Source organism: Triticum urartu, chromosome 2A (genome assembly GCF_056163025.1).
Source record: "Triticum urartu cultivar PI428250 chromosome 2A, HENAU_Tu73, whole genome shotgun sequence".
Taxonomy (NCBI): Eukaryota; Viridiplantae; Streptophyta; class Magnoliopsida; order Poales; family Poaceae; genus Triticum; species Triticum urartu.
The window spans coordinates 58,236,734-58,251,427 of NC_141874.1; the positions used below are offsets into that span (position 1 = coordinate 58,236,734).

General features: G+C 45.4%; 1 pseudogene; it reads left to right on the top strand.

The window, feature by feature from the left end:
• Positions 1-11,977: 11,977 nt before the first annotated feature.
• Positions 11,978-12,750, top strand: LOC147983718 (uncharacterized; annotated as a pseudogene).
• The last annotated feature ends 1,944 nt before the right edge of the window (positions 12,751-14,694 follow it).

Below are 14,694 nucleotides of genomic sequence, written 5' to 3' on the forward strand. Positions count from 1 at the left end.
ATATGCCCACGAAGACCAAACAATACATCAAACTATTCCATCAATCATCTCTTTCCCTTTAACATGATATCAGCCTAATCACGATCTAAACCCTAGCCGCCGCCGCTTCCGCACCCGCGCGTTGCCTCCGGGGCGGTCGGCCTCCATGACCGCCGCTGGGGGCCGCGCCGCCCGTACCTAGGGTTCGTTCGCCGGTCGTGTTGGCCGGCTGTCCTAGAGAGTCTTTTTCCCGAGCCCTTACTTCGGGTTTTTTCGCTCTCTTGCCGGTCGTTTTGATCGGCGTTTTTCTTTTTAGTTTTCCGATCTAATCTTGATCGGTTTGCGTCGCCCGCCGCCGTCGTCGGCCCCCGTACGTCTCTACTCCAATCCCAGCGCGACCAGCCGGCCTCTCCTCCGATTCGGCGTCCACGCGCGCCAAGGCGGCCCGTCAAGACTAGCCGCCGTCCGTGCGTCGGTCCACCCGTCGACCTGCGTCAGCCGTCACCGCCTTGCTCTGACCGGGAAGCCTGCATCACCCCGACCCGGCGGCCTCGCGCCATGCGACGGTTAATCATAGCTGTCGCTCGATCGCGCGCCGGCCCGCCCATCGATCCCGTCACCCGCCTCTGTCGCGTCTGCACGGCTGCCCGGCGGTCTACTTCGCCGGCCTCGTCCCCGGCTGCGTCGGGCCGACTGCGTCAGGCTCGTCACTGCCACAGCTCGGGCCCCGCTGCTGTCGCTCGGGCCTCGCTTCCCTTGACAGCCCGGGTGCCAGTGCTGACGCGCTCGTCCGCACGACGTCCCACGCCGTCCGCCACCGCCGGCTTCATCTCGGACTCCATCGTCACCCCGCCTCCACCGAGCGGCATCCCCGACCTCGCGCGAGATCGGTTTGATCACCCGCTCGCCGCCGCGATCCGCCTCACCTACGCCGCGCGACTGACCTGGCCCGTCGGTTACGCGCGCCTCCGCAGGTCCCGTGAAGATCGTCTCGAGTACCGCATGCCTCTCCGCCGATCGAGTATCGGGCTGCCGCTGTGTCGCCCCGTCGGGCCGTAGCGCCGCCGCCCCGTGGTTCTCCTCGCTGCTGCATCGACTCGTGCGTTGATACGTCTGCGTCATATCTACTTTTCCAAACACTTTTGCCCTTGTTTTGGACTCTAACTTGTATGATTTGAATGAAACTAACCCGGACTGACGCTGTTTTCAGCAGAATTGCCATGGTGTTGTTTTATGTGCAGAAAACAAATATTCTCGGAATGACATGAAACTCCATGGAACATCTTAGAAAAAATAATAAAAAATCCTCGCCAAACATGAAGACCAGGGGGCCCACACCCTGTCCACGAGGGTGGGGGGCGCCCCCCCTCTAGGGTGCGCCCCCTACCTCGTGGGCCCCCTGGATGCCCTCCGATGCCAACTCCAACTCTATATATTTGCTTTTGAAGAGAAAAAAAATAAGAGAGAAGAAATCATCGCGTTTTACGATACGGAGCCGCCGCCAAGCCCTAAAACCTCTCAGGAGGGCTGATCTGGAGTCCGTTCGAGGCTCCGAAGAGGGGGATTCGTCGCCGTCGTCATCATCAACCATCCTCCATCACCAATTTCATGATGCTCACCGCCGTGCATGAGTAATTCCATCATAGGCTTGTTGGACGGTGATGGGTTGGATGAGATTTATCATGTAATCGAGTTAGTTTTGTTAGGGTTTGATCCCTAGTATCCACTATGTTCTGAGATTGATGTTGCTATGACTTTGCTATGCTTAATGCTTGTCACTAGGGCCCGGGTGCCATGATTTCAGATCTGAACCTATTATGTTTTCATGAATATATGTGAGTTCTTGATCCTATCTTGCAAGTCTATAGTCACCTACTATGTGTTATGATCCGGCAACACCGAAGTGACAATAATCGGGACCACTCCTGGTGATGACCATAGTTTGAGGAGTTCATGTATTCACTATGTGCTAATGCTTTGTCCCGGTTCTTTATTAAAAGGAGGCCTTAATATCCCTTAGTTTCCAATAGGACCCCGCTGCCACAGGAGGGTAGGACAAAAGATGTCATGCAAGTTCTTTTCCATAAGCACGTATGACTATATACGGAATACATGCCTACATTACATTGATGAATTTGAGCTAGTTCTGTGTCACCCTATGTTATGACTGATACATGATGAACTGCATCCGGCATAATTATCCACCACTGATCCGGTGCCTACGAGTTTTCCATATACCGGTTCTCGCTTATTTACTTTCCCGCTGCTACTGTTACAATCAGTACAAAATACCAAAAACATTACTTTTGCTGTCTTTACTTTTGTTGCCGCTACCACTACTATCATATTACTTTGCTACTAAACACTTTGCTGCAGATACTAAGTTTCCAGGTGTGGTTGAATTGACAACTCAGCTGCTAATACTTGAGAATATTTTTTGGCTCCCCTTGTGTCGAATCAATAAATTTGGGTTGAATACTCTACCCTCGAAAGCTGTTGCGATCCCCTATACTTGTGGGTTATCAAGACCAATTTCTGGCGCCGTTGCCGGGGAGCATAGCTCTATTCTTTGAGTCACTTGGGATTTATATCTGCTGGACACTATGAAGAACTTAAAAGACGCTAAGACAACAATTTATCCCTCAACTACGAGGGGAGGTAAGGAACTGCCATCTAGCTCTGCACTTGATTCACCTTCTGTTATGAGTAGGCTAGCGACACCTAAACCTGCTTTTGCTATTTGTTCCGATATGTCACATGTTATTGATGATGCCACTTTTGCTATGCATGATACTTATGATGAAACTGCTTCTATGCCTGATACTACTGTGCCCCTTGGTGAATTTCTTGATGAACAAATTGCTAGGGCTAGAGAAAAAGAAATTATTGAATCTGAATACGATGATGATAGTGATGATGAAAATATGCCTGTTATTCCTGAGGGTTATCTTTTTGATTGGAATCTTCTGCCGCTATTTTAGCTTGCAGGGATAGATATGAGCGAGGTTATTAGTTAAATGGAACAAAGAATCACTTAGAGATAAAATGAAACCCGGCCCTGCTTTTGCTACTTCACCTATCTGTGCTCCTGATAAGGATTATGAATTCTCTGTTGATCCTGATATAATTACTTTGGTGGAATCTGATCCGTTTTATGGCCATGAATCTAAAACTGTTGTGGCACATCTTACTAAGTTAAATGATATAGCTGCCCTGTTCACTAATGATGAGAGATCGCGTTACTTCTATATACTCAAAATATTTCCGTTCTCATTAAAGGGTGATGCTAAGATATGGTTTAACTCTCTTGATCCTGGTTGTGTGCGTAGTCCCCAGGATATGATTTATTACTTCTCTGCTAAATATTTCCCTGCTCATAAGAAACAAGCTGCTTTGAGGGAAATATACAACTTCGTGCAAATGAAAGAAGAGAGTCTCCCACAAGCTTGGGGGAGGCTTCTCAAGTTACTTAATGCTTTGCCTGATCATCCTCTTAAGAAACCCGAAATACTTGATATCTTTTATAATGGACTAATCGATGCTTCCAGAGATTACCTGGATAGTTGTGCTGGTTCTCTTTTCAGGGAAAGAACACCGGATGAAACTGAAATTCTCTTGAATAATATGTTGACAAATGAAAATAATTGGGCACCTCCTGAGCCAGCTCCTGCTCCAATTACTGAGTCTATTCTTAAACCAACTCCGAAGAAGAGAGATGTTCTATTCCTCAGCCCCGAAGATATGCGAGAGGCAAAGAAATCTATGAAAGAAAAAGGTATTAAAGGTGAAGATGTTAAGAATTTACCTCCTATTGAAGAAATACATGGTCTTAATATACCGCCTGTTGAAGAAACATATGATCTCAATTCTTTATTTATTGAAGAACCTCCTGATCCCGATATCCCGACACAGGTAGTAAAGGTAAATTCTCTCTGTAGATATGATAAAGCTGAAGTCCCTCCTACTAAAATTGCTAGTCAGTGCTTGGATGAGTTTGATAACTTTATGTTTAAGCAAGACGAGTTCAATGCTTATTTTGGTAGACAATTAAAAGAAAATGCTTATATGATTAGACGCTTGGGTGATTATATGGCTAATATTAAAGGTGAACTTAAACTTGTTAGCAAACATGCTTCTATGGTTACCACTCAAGTAGAACAAGTACTTAAGGCTCAAAAAGAAGTGCTTGATGAAATGAATAGTAAGAAAAATGATTATGCTGTTAGAGTGGCCACTAGAACTGGTAGAATGACTCAGGAACCTTTGTATCCTGAAGGCCACCCTAAGAGAATCGAGAAAGATTCTCAAAGAAATAATATTGATGTTCCTAGTTCTTCTAAAAAGAAGAAGAAGAAAAATGATAGAACTGTGCAAACTTCTAGTGAACCTATTGCTGAACCACCTGATAATCCAAATGATATATCTATGTCTGATGCTGAAACACAATCTGGTAATGAACATGAACCTAGTGAAAATATTAATGATGATGTTCATGATGATGCTCAACCTAGTAATGACAATGATGTAGAAATTGAACCTGCTGTTGATCTTGATAACCCACAATCAAAGAATCAACGTTATGATAAAAGAGACTTTGTTGCTAGGAAACATAGTAAAGAAAGGGAACCTTGAGTTCAGGAACCCATGCCTTTTCCTCCAAAACCATCCAAGAAAAAGGATGATGAGGATTTTGAGCGCTTTGCTGAAATGATTAGGCCTATCTTTTTGCGTATGCGATTAACTGATGTGCTCAAAACAAATCCTTATGCTAAATATATGAAGGATATCATTACTAATAAAAAAAGATGCCGGAAGCTGAGATTTCCACCATACTTGCTAATTATACTTTTAAGGGTGGAATACCAAAAAACTTGGAGACCCCGGAGTACCTACTATACCTTGCTCCATTAAAAAAATTATATTAAAACTGCTTTATGTGATCTTGGAGCCGGTGTTAGTGTTATGCCTCTCTCTTTACATTGTAGACTTGACTTGAATAAGTTAACACCTACTGAAATATCTTTGCAAATGGCTGATAAATCAACTGCTATACCTGTCGGTATCTGTGAGGATGTGCCTGTTGTGGTTGCAAACATTACTATTTTAACGGACTTTGTTATTCTTGATATTCCCGAGGACGATAGTATGTCTATTATTCTTGGAAGACCTTTTCTTAATACTGCAGGGGCTGTTATTGATTGCAACAAAGGCAATGCCACTTTTCATGTTAATGGTAATGATCATACGGTACACTTTCCGAGGAAACAACCTCAAGTTCATAGTATCAACTCCATTGAAAAAATTCCATCGATTATAACTGGAGGTTTTGAATTTCTCTTCCTACTGTCAAAAAGAAATATGATATACTTATTATAGGGGATGTGCATATCCCCGTTGAGGTAACTTTCAAAATTTCTCCGGTTTCATGATTATTGGAATGAGTTTGTTAACAAGACTTGATCAACCTTGTTAGTGGATTCTTTTTGATGAGCATGAGATGGATGAAACTAGAAGCACAAACTTCTGTACCCTCTCTATATTTTCTGTTAATTAGTAGAAATAAAGTAAAAATAGTATTTTTCTGTCTGTTTCCTGGCTTATCCGTGCAATATAAAAATATCCCGAAAATAGAAGTCCTCAGAATGACATGCCAATTTAATATGATTTTTCGGGAATATTTGAGGATTTACTGTGCAAAAATTATCGCGGGAGGAGCTGCTACCTGGCCACGAGGGTGGTGGGCGCCCCCCCCCTGTAGGGCGTGCCCCCTACCTCGTGGGCCCACAGTGGCCCTCCTCCACTTATCCCAGCACCCATCTTCTTCCTTTGTCTCACACAAACCCGAAAAACCAACTCAAGCACGAGTTCCAGCCACTTTTGCTGTGATTTTCGATCTCCTTGCTCAAAGCACCTCTCGCAAAACTGCTTGGGGAGATTGTTCCTTGGTATGTGACTCCTTCATTGGTCCAATTTGTTTTTGTTCTAGTGCTTTATTCTTTGCAAATTTGTGCTTCATAGGTGACCATGTTCTTGAGCTTGCATGTCAAATTTATATGGTTCCAAGTAGTTCTAATGCTTGATTTAGGCTCTGGGCACTTGTAGGAGTAGTTGCTATCAGTTTTATTGAAGTTGGTTCACTTTTGTTTGAAGTTACTAAAAATTTATTTCAGAAAAATAATGAGGAGATTTTTGAGGGGTTCATCGAGCCGAAGCTCAAAGGATAAACAAAATGAAGAAGCTCAGAGGCCCAAATATAATTTGCCTCGTACTGCGGAGATCCGACCGTGTGAATGGCCTTCTGATAATTTCTTGAGAGAGGCCGGGATTTATGAGGATTTCTATTCATTGATTAAGAATGCTGGCCTCACCGACTTCGTCTGCGACCAACGTCCACAGTATCTCTTACTCACAAATACTTTTGTGCAAAACTTCTACTTTTCCCCTAAAGAGTCACCTCCTTCAGTAGAGTTTCATTTATATGACATTGTGAAGAAAATGCCATTGTCTGAATTTTGCGCAGTCTGCAACATACCTCCTGATGGTATCTTAGAGGAACCACCTCGTAAAGAGTTGGAACCATTTATTAACCTTATCTCTATGGGAGAAACCAGGAAGGTTTCTGATGCAAGAATCACTAGCATACATTTTCCTGTGTTACACTATTTTGCTTTATTTGCTAGTCGATGCTTGATTGGTCGTGGGAACTGTGGGAACCTTAGTGTTCCTGATATTATTATTCTATTCCATGGTTTATACCGCGACAACACTGTCAGTATGGGTGGAATTATCACTAGGCGGTTGAGTCTGAACCGTACTAAAGGCCCCATCTTTGGAGGCATTTATGCTTCTCGCCTTGCTGCATACTTTAACATAGCTATTAGGCATTATGAGAAAGAAGAAAAATTGTTGCCTAATGCCTATCTAGACTATAAGAGCATGATAGCCCATGATTTTATTGTTAAGAAGAGGAATGGAGAGCTCAAATATAAGTTATACTTTGATAAACATTATCCTAAAACTATTATGTTGCCTGCTCCTTCTTTGTTTAATTTTGTAGGACCCTACCTCGTTACGTGGGCTGCCGTCCAAGCTTACAAGAATCCTGCACCAGCCCCGGAACAGGAACCACAAGATTAGCCTCCACGACAATCTGTCATTCTTGGGATCTAGAGATGACTGTCAGCCAGTGGCAGTCAGAGTCTTGTTCTTCATCATAGTATGATCCCAACTATTCTTCGTCGCAGTATGACCCCAGCTACACCTATGGGTATCCGCCAGGCTATCCCTGGCAATAGACCAACTTAGGCCAAAAGCCTAAGCTTGGGGGAGTACGTATTTCTCACCGACATTACATTTATGTTCACACACACTCATGCTAGATGTCGGTGCTCATACTCTTTCACTGTAATATCCATGCTAGTTTATTTTCTTTTTCCTGCTTTCTTCTTGTGTGTTTGTTAAACCTTAAGAAAAACCAAAAAAATAGTAGTAGTTTATTTTTCTGCTGTAGTAGTAATAATTAAAAAGAAAACCCAAAAATATTTCCCGTTCTTCTTTTTCTTGTTGGGAGCTTTCCCGTGTAAATAGTTTTATTTCTTTTCTTTTCTTTTCTTTGGGGGTCAGTAGGAGAAGACCATAATTAAATTGTTGAAGTGACTCTTATATGCATTATTGTTGAATTAACCCAGAGCCCATATTGCGTTGTCTTCTCCTGTTTATTGAATGCTCGCATATTCCAGCTTAGTCCAATGCACGTGCACTCTTATTATTATTCACATCGTTCGGTCGTGCAAGTGAAATGCAATTATGATGATATATGATGGGCTAACTGAGATGAGAAAAACTGGTATGAACTCGACCTCTTTTGTTTTTGTAAATATGATGAGCCCCTCGTTCTTGATTCAGCTTATTATGAATAAACATGTTTGCAATGACAATTAGAGATCATAGTTGCTTGCTCCATGCTTGATTAGCTATGTTATAATGATTTACCTTGTGTGCCAACATGCTATTGAGATGATTATGATGTGGTATGATGGGGTGGTATCCTCCTTTGAATGTTTTAAGTGACTTGACTTGGCACATGTTCATGCATGTAGTTGAAACAAATCAACATAGCCTTCACGATATTTATGTTCATGGTGGATTATATCGTACTCATGCTTGCATCCAATGTTTATTAATTTTAATGCATGTACATGGATATTGTCGCTCTCTAGTTGGTCGCTTCCTAGTCTTTTGCTAGCCTTTACTTGTACTAAGCGGCAATACTGCTTGTGCATCCAATCCCTTAAACCCCAAAGTTATTCCAGATGAGTCCACCATACCTTCCTATATGCGGTATCTACTTGCCGTTCCAAGTAAATTTGTATGTGCCAAACTCTAAACCTTCAAATAAACATTCTTTTTTGTATGCTCGAATAGCTCATGTGTCAACCAAGGCTGTCCTTATCTTCCGTGTTAGGCGGGTTATTCTCCAGAGGAGTGGACTCCGCTCCTCACTCACGAGAAAATGGCTGGTCACCGGGATGCCCAGTCCCATGCTTTATGCAAACTAAATCAAAATCAATTACAAAAAAACACCCCCTGGGACCTGATGTATATTGGAGGCACTCGTTGTTTCGAGCAAGCCATGGATTGATGCTTGTTGGTGGAGGGGGAGTATAAACTTTACCATTCTGTTTGGGAACCGCCTATAATGTGCTTAGCATGGAAGATATCGCCATCTCTTAGTTGTTACGTTGACAATGAAAGTATATCGCTCAAAATACAATTTATCTCTATTTCAAAACAGAGCTCTGGCACCTTTACAAATCCCTGCTTCCCTCTGTGAAGGGCCTATTCATTTACTTTTATGTTGAGTCATCACCCTCTTCTTAAAAAACACTAGCCGGAGAGCACAGCTGTCATTTGCATTCATCACTATTAATTTATATTGGATGTGACTATGATTGGATCTCTTTTACCATGAATTACAATGTCTAGTCAGTCCTTGATCTTTAAAGGTGCTCTGCATTTATGTTTTGCGGTCTCAGAAAGGGCTAGCGAGATACCATCTTGTTATATCATATTATGATTGTTTTGAGAAAGTGTTGTCATCCGAGATTTATTATTATGACTTGCTAGTTGATTCTGCTATTGATATGAGTAATTATGAGACCTGAGAATTATTGCAAATGTGGTTAGTTATGATCTATGCTGAAAACTTGAACGCTGGCTTGACATAGTTACAACGACAAGAGCAAACAGAGTTTGTAAAAGTTTTTCTTTCTTTCTTTCAGTTTGTCAACTGAATTGCTTGAGGACAAGCAAGGGTTTAAGCTTGGGGGAGTTGATACGTCTGCGTCGTATCTACTTTTCCAAACACTTTTGCCCTTGTTTTGGACTCTAACTTGTATGATTTGAATGGAACTAACCCGGACTGACGCTGTTTTTAGCAGAATTGCCATGGTGTTGTTTTATGTGCAGAAAACAAATATTCTCGGAATGACCTGAAACTCCATGGAACATCTTAGAAAAAATATAAAAAATCCTCGCCAAAGATGAAGACCAGGGGGCCCACACCCTGTTCACGAGGGTGGGGGGCGCCCCCCTCTAGGGCGCGCCCCCTACCTCGTGGGCCCCCTGGATGCCCTCCGACGCCAACTCCAACTCTATATATTTGCTTTCGGAGAGAAAAAATAAGAGAGAAGAAATCATCGCGTTTTACAATATGGAGCCGCCGCCAAGCCCTAAAACCTCTCGGGAGGGCTGATCTGGAGTCCGTTCGAGGCTCCGAAGAGGGGGATTCGTCGCCGTCGTCATCATCAACCATCCTCCATCACCAATTTCATGATGCTCACCGCCGTGCGTGAGTAATTCCATCGTAGGCTTGCTGGACGGTGATGGGTTGGATGAGATTTATCATGTAATCGAGTTAGTTTTGTTAGGGTTTGATCCCTAGTATCCACTATGTTCTGAGATTGATGTTGATATGACTTTGCTATGCTTAATGCTTGTCACTAAGGCTCGAGTGCCATGATTTCAGATCTGAACCTATTATGTTTTCATGAATATATGTGAGTTCTTGATCCTATCTTGCAAGTCTATAGTTACCTACTATGTGTTATGATCCGGCAACCCCGAAGTGACAATAATCGGGACCACTCTCGGTGATGACCATAGTTTGAGGAGTTCATGTATTCACTATGTGCTAATGCTTTGTTTCGGATCTCTATTAAAAGGATGCCTTAATATCCCTTAGTTTCCAATAGGACCCCGCTACCACGGGAGGGTAGGACAAAAGATGTCATGCAAGTTCTTCTCCATAAGCACGTATGACTATATACGAAATAAATGCCTACATTACATTGATGGATTGGAGCTAGTTCTGTGTCACCCTATGTTATGACTGATACATGATGAACCGCATCCGGCATAATTATCCATCACTGATCCTGTGCCTATGAGTTTTCTATATACTGGTTCTCGCTTATTTACTTTCCTGCTGCTACTGTTACAATCACTACAAAATATCAAAAACATTACTTTTGCTGACTTTACTTTTGTTGCTGCTACCACTACTATCATATTACTTTGCTACTAAACACTTTGCTGCAGATACTAAATTTCCAGGTGTGGTTGAATTGACAACTCAGCTGCTAATACTTGAGAATATTCTTTGACTCCCCTTGTGTCGAATCAATAAATTTGGGTTGAATACTCTACCCTCGAAAGCTGTTGCGGTCCCCTATACTTGTGGGTTATCATGCGTCGCCGCCGCGTCGCCCTTTCGGGCCGTAGTGCCGCGATACGCGGTCCCCGCCGCCACCCCGAGGCCGTCCCCGTGGTTGCACCGACCCACGCTTCGCCGCTGCACCGCCCCTTCGGGCCGTAGCGCCGCGGCCCATGGTCCCGCCACCGCCCCGAGGTCTTCCCACCGTCGCCCCGTTCCTCCTGCCGCCGCTGCATCGCCCCTTCGGACTGTAGCGCCGCGGCCTGCGGTCCACTCCGTCGTCACCGCACGTCGACCTCCCGTGCTATGCGTCATGCCGTCTCCCTTGGCGGAAGAATGCCACCGTCCGCGCCAGTCTTCGTCACGCTGTCAGGGTTCTTCGCCAACTTCGAGCACCGCCGCCGCTCTTCTTCGGCCGCCGCCGCCGCAGCTGCCCGTCCACCCCTTCGTCTTCGTCCAGCACCAGCCCGTTGCCAGCATCGCCGTCATCTACCCCGAGCGCTTCATCTACTCCGACAACCGCGGGCGACATTGGCCCCGCGCCGATTGGCGCCACAACCGTCGTCGAGTCCTTCTCTGCTGGCCTCTCCGACCTCTTCGACATGGTGTACAGCTCGTGCAGGTCCCAGTCTACGCATGCTGGTGCTGGCAATACCATCATGTGCCTTCGTCCACGACGTGTCCCCGGGCCTGGCAAGCCTGGTGCGGCGCTTCGTCAACTTCGTCTTCGACTGTCTACGCATGCCCGGTGCTGGCAACACCGGCATATGCCTTCGTCTACGACGTGTCCCCGGGTTTGGCAACCCCGGCACGACGCCTCGTCAACTCCGTCTTCTCCCCGGCGCACCACTTCCTCGACACCGGCCACCCTGACTCGACATCGACCACGTCATTCTTCGCACGACTATCTCGACCACGCCTCCACCTCCCACGCTCTTGGCTACATCGAAAAATGGCACAAAGGGCTACCGCCTGCTTGAGCAACCTCGTTGGTTTCCACTCCAGCCATGACTCCGTGATGCGTTGACCGTTACGACTGGGGGGGGGGGTATCCGTCGGCTTGCCTTCAGGTTCTTCTCCAGTCTCACCATCTGCTTCGTTACCGTTGTTACTGCAGGGGGATGTTGAGTAACGTGATTGTATTAGGAAATATAGGTTAGACTAGGAAATATTCTGGCTTGCCTTGTACTCCAAGTAGATCATGTACTCCTATATATATGCCCTCGAGGCTCAAGCAATACATCAAACTATTCCACCAATCCTCTCTCTCCTTTCTAACACCTCATGCTCGACGAGCGTACCAACGAGTGCTCCCTCGTGAGCTTCGCTGATACGTTCTTGTCGGCGTCAGCCCCCATCGTGATCGTTCTCCCGCCGCTGCCCAAGGAGTCGTCTGGGCCGCACCTACGGTTCGGCTGCGCGCTCTCGGGGCAAACCCCGCCCGATTGCACCATCGTGCTCGAGAAGGCGAGGTCCCTCCTGCACTGACACCCCGGTGATGCCGAGTGGTCCAGCCTCCCGGTGGAGCTAGTCGATGACAATGATTGGTTCGATGGACCCATAACCCCTGGCCGCCAGGGGAAGGTGTAAGCGACGACCACGGCATCCTTGGTGGCCGTCGACGCGTTCGGTCCGGCGCCGGTCATCGAGAGGGTGGACATGACGCCTCCATCGCCCTACCCAGTGCACAATGAATACAAGTGCTACCCGGTGGCGAACTCTTCTTGGTGCGCTGTTGCCACTATGGGTGCCCGCTGGAGGTGGTCGATGTGAAGGTTTTCCGATGGAACCATGAGGACAATGTGTGGGAGACGACCGAAACCATCGGCGAAAGAGTGTTCTTTTTAGGCAGGTTCAATTTCGCAGTCCAGTCGGCGTCTGAAGCAGGAGCCCAACCCAACTGTATCCATGTGCCGCACAAGGTTTGCGGTGAATTTGGTATCTACATTGTGTCTCTGGATTATATGACCATTTTTCTTAGTATAGTCGAGGGATGTGACGTTGATTATGATGGTGAGGAAGTTTACGGTCCCCTCTCTTCCTTGATGGACTACTAGGGGCCCACACGAAATAGAGATATTTGTGTCATGTCAACCTAAATCACCAAAATTTCAGAAAGATCGAGAGCCTTTTAACCGAAAGGTTTTGATAGTTTAACATGTGTTCTGACGGGCTTTTAGAGTTCGGATTGTTAACTAAGGTCGTCCAATATATTAACCATTCTAAGCAATATTTTTCTCTACAGAGAAGTGGGGCATGCATGGTACTATCGGAGAGCATTCTATTTTGTGTTTCTTAAAAGAACATTCTATTTCGTTTTTGGTTATCTCCGTGCGCGGTTTGTTTAGCCGAGCGCATATATGCTTTCGAGCTTATTCACGAGATGATTGTACAAAACTCCCTCAAAAATAAAAAAGGTTATGGTGCTAAACACCTTGTTTATTTCTGCACTATTTGATTTCTAGTTGTATTATATCCTAGAAAATATGTGTTTGGTGGAATAAGTTTTGTCTCAACCACATGATTTTTTACTCCTATTCTCACAATTATGTTTTGGATCTTCACTCTTATATTGATTACACAATCAATTGTACTAAATAACTCACTTTTCTCTAGTATACTACTCCCATTTCCTAATGTGTTGTTGACAACTCTACCAAATGGCTTGTACCTCACGATCGATCAAATATTCCAATATAGGATAGACACCGCTTTAATTAAGAATGTAACGAAATTTCAACCTCGCGAGCATCCCTTTGTGCAAACTTTTCCTCCTGTGCCGACTATCACAATCGGACACATAGGGTTGGACGACGTACAGTTCGTGAACTGCACATGGCGGATGGCATGAGGAGGCCTCCGCTCGCTGTCCGACACCAATGGCACTACCGAGCATTTCCCCGATGTCGCTGCTCCATTCATCGAATCGAATAAAGTAGGCTTGCCTCCTAGTCTCCAAAATCCCCCCCTCCCGATTTGATTCCATTCACCACTTTCTCCGAGTTAGCAGTCAATACATTGGAAGTGTCTTAGGCTAGCCATAATGGTGGTATCTTAGCTGATATCATGCACTCGGGAATAACAAACATGCTGATGTGGCACATAATTAAAGAAGAGAGAGAGGGTTAGAGTAACATAGATAGATATTGTATCATAATAAATGGTATGTTATTATGTGTCATGCATGTCAATAAATAAGATCATCTATGATACTAATCAAGAGATAAGAGAAGGATGTTCCTACAAGGCTTCACAGAGTTCAGTGATTCTCGGCCGTCGGATCGCGATGCTTGATGGGTTTTGGGTCGTCCGATCGAGCAGATGGAAGATATGGGCCGTCTGTCGTGGTTCTAACTCTGACAGTGATGTAGGGGGGTGTGTATGGAGAGGCTAGATCTCAGCTATGGAGAAGTTGTAAGCACACGAGGATTACGAGTTCAGGCCCTTCTCGGAGGAAGTAACAGCCCTACGTCTCGGTGCCCGGAGGCGGTCGATTGAATTATGCGTGTGTAGATAACAGGGGTGCGAACCCTTCATACTGAGGAGGGGGGTGGCTTATATAGAGTTCGCCGGCCCTCTCCTGCCCCCAGTAATGCAGGGTTTAAAGTACATTTAAGGTTGGTCGTTACTGGTAACGCCCCTAATAAAGTGCTATAATGACCATAAAGACTACTTAATAGCCGACCGTTTGCCCGCGGAGTGACTTTAGGTCTCCTGGCGGTCGAGTGGCTAGCTTCATGGTCGAGTGATAGCTTCTTGGTCGAGTGTCTTGAACCCGTCGAGTGGGATACCTTCAAGTCGATTGAAAGGTGACTTCTTCTAGGGATGTCCTCGGGTAGGGCTCTTAGGACAGGTCCGTGCCCCTACCCTAGGTACATAGCTTCATCATTAGCCCCCGAATGGATCGAGGTTAGAGTGGGGGAAGAGTTGGAGATCTTTCCGACTGGTTCTTTGGGCTACATGAGTGCCTCGTTCTAGGCCAATCGTCACGGATGATGTCA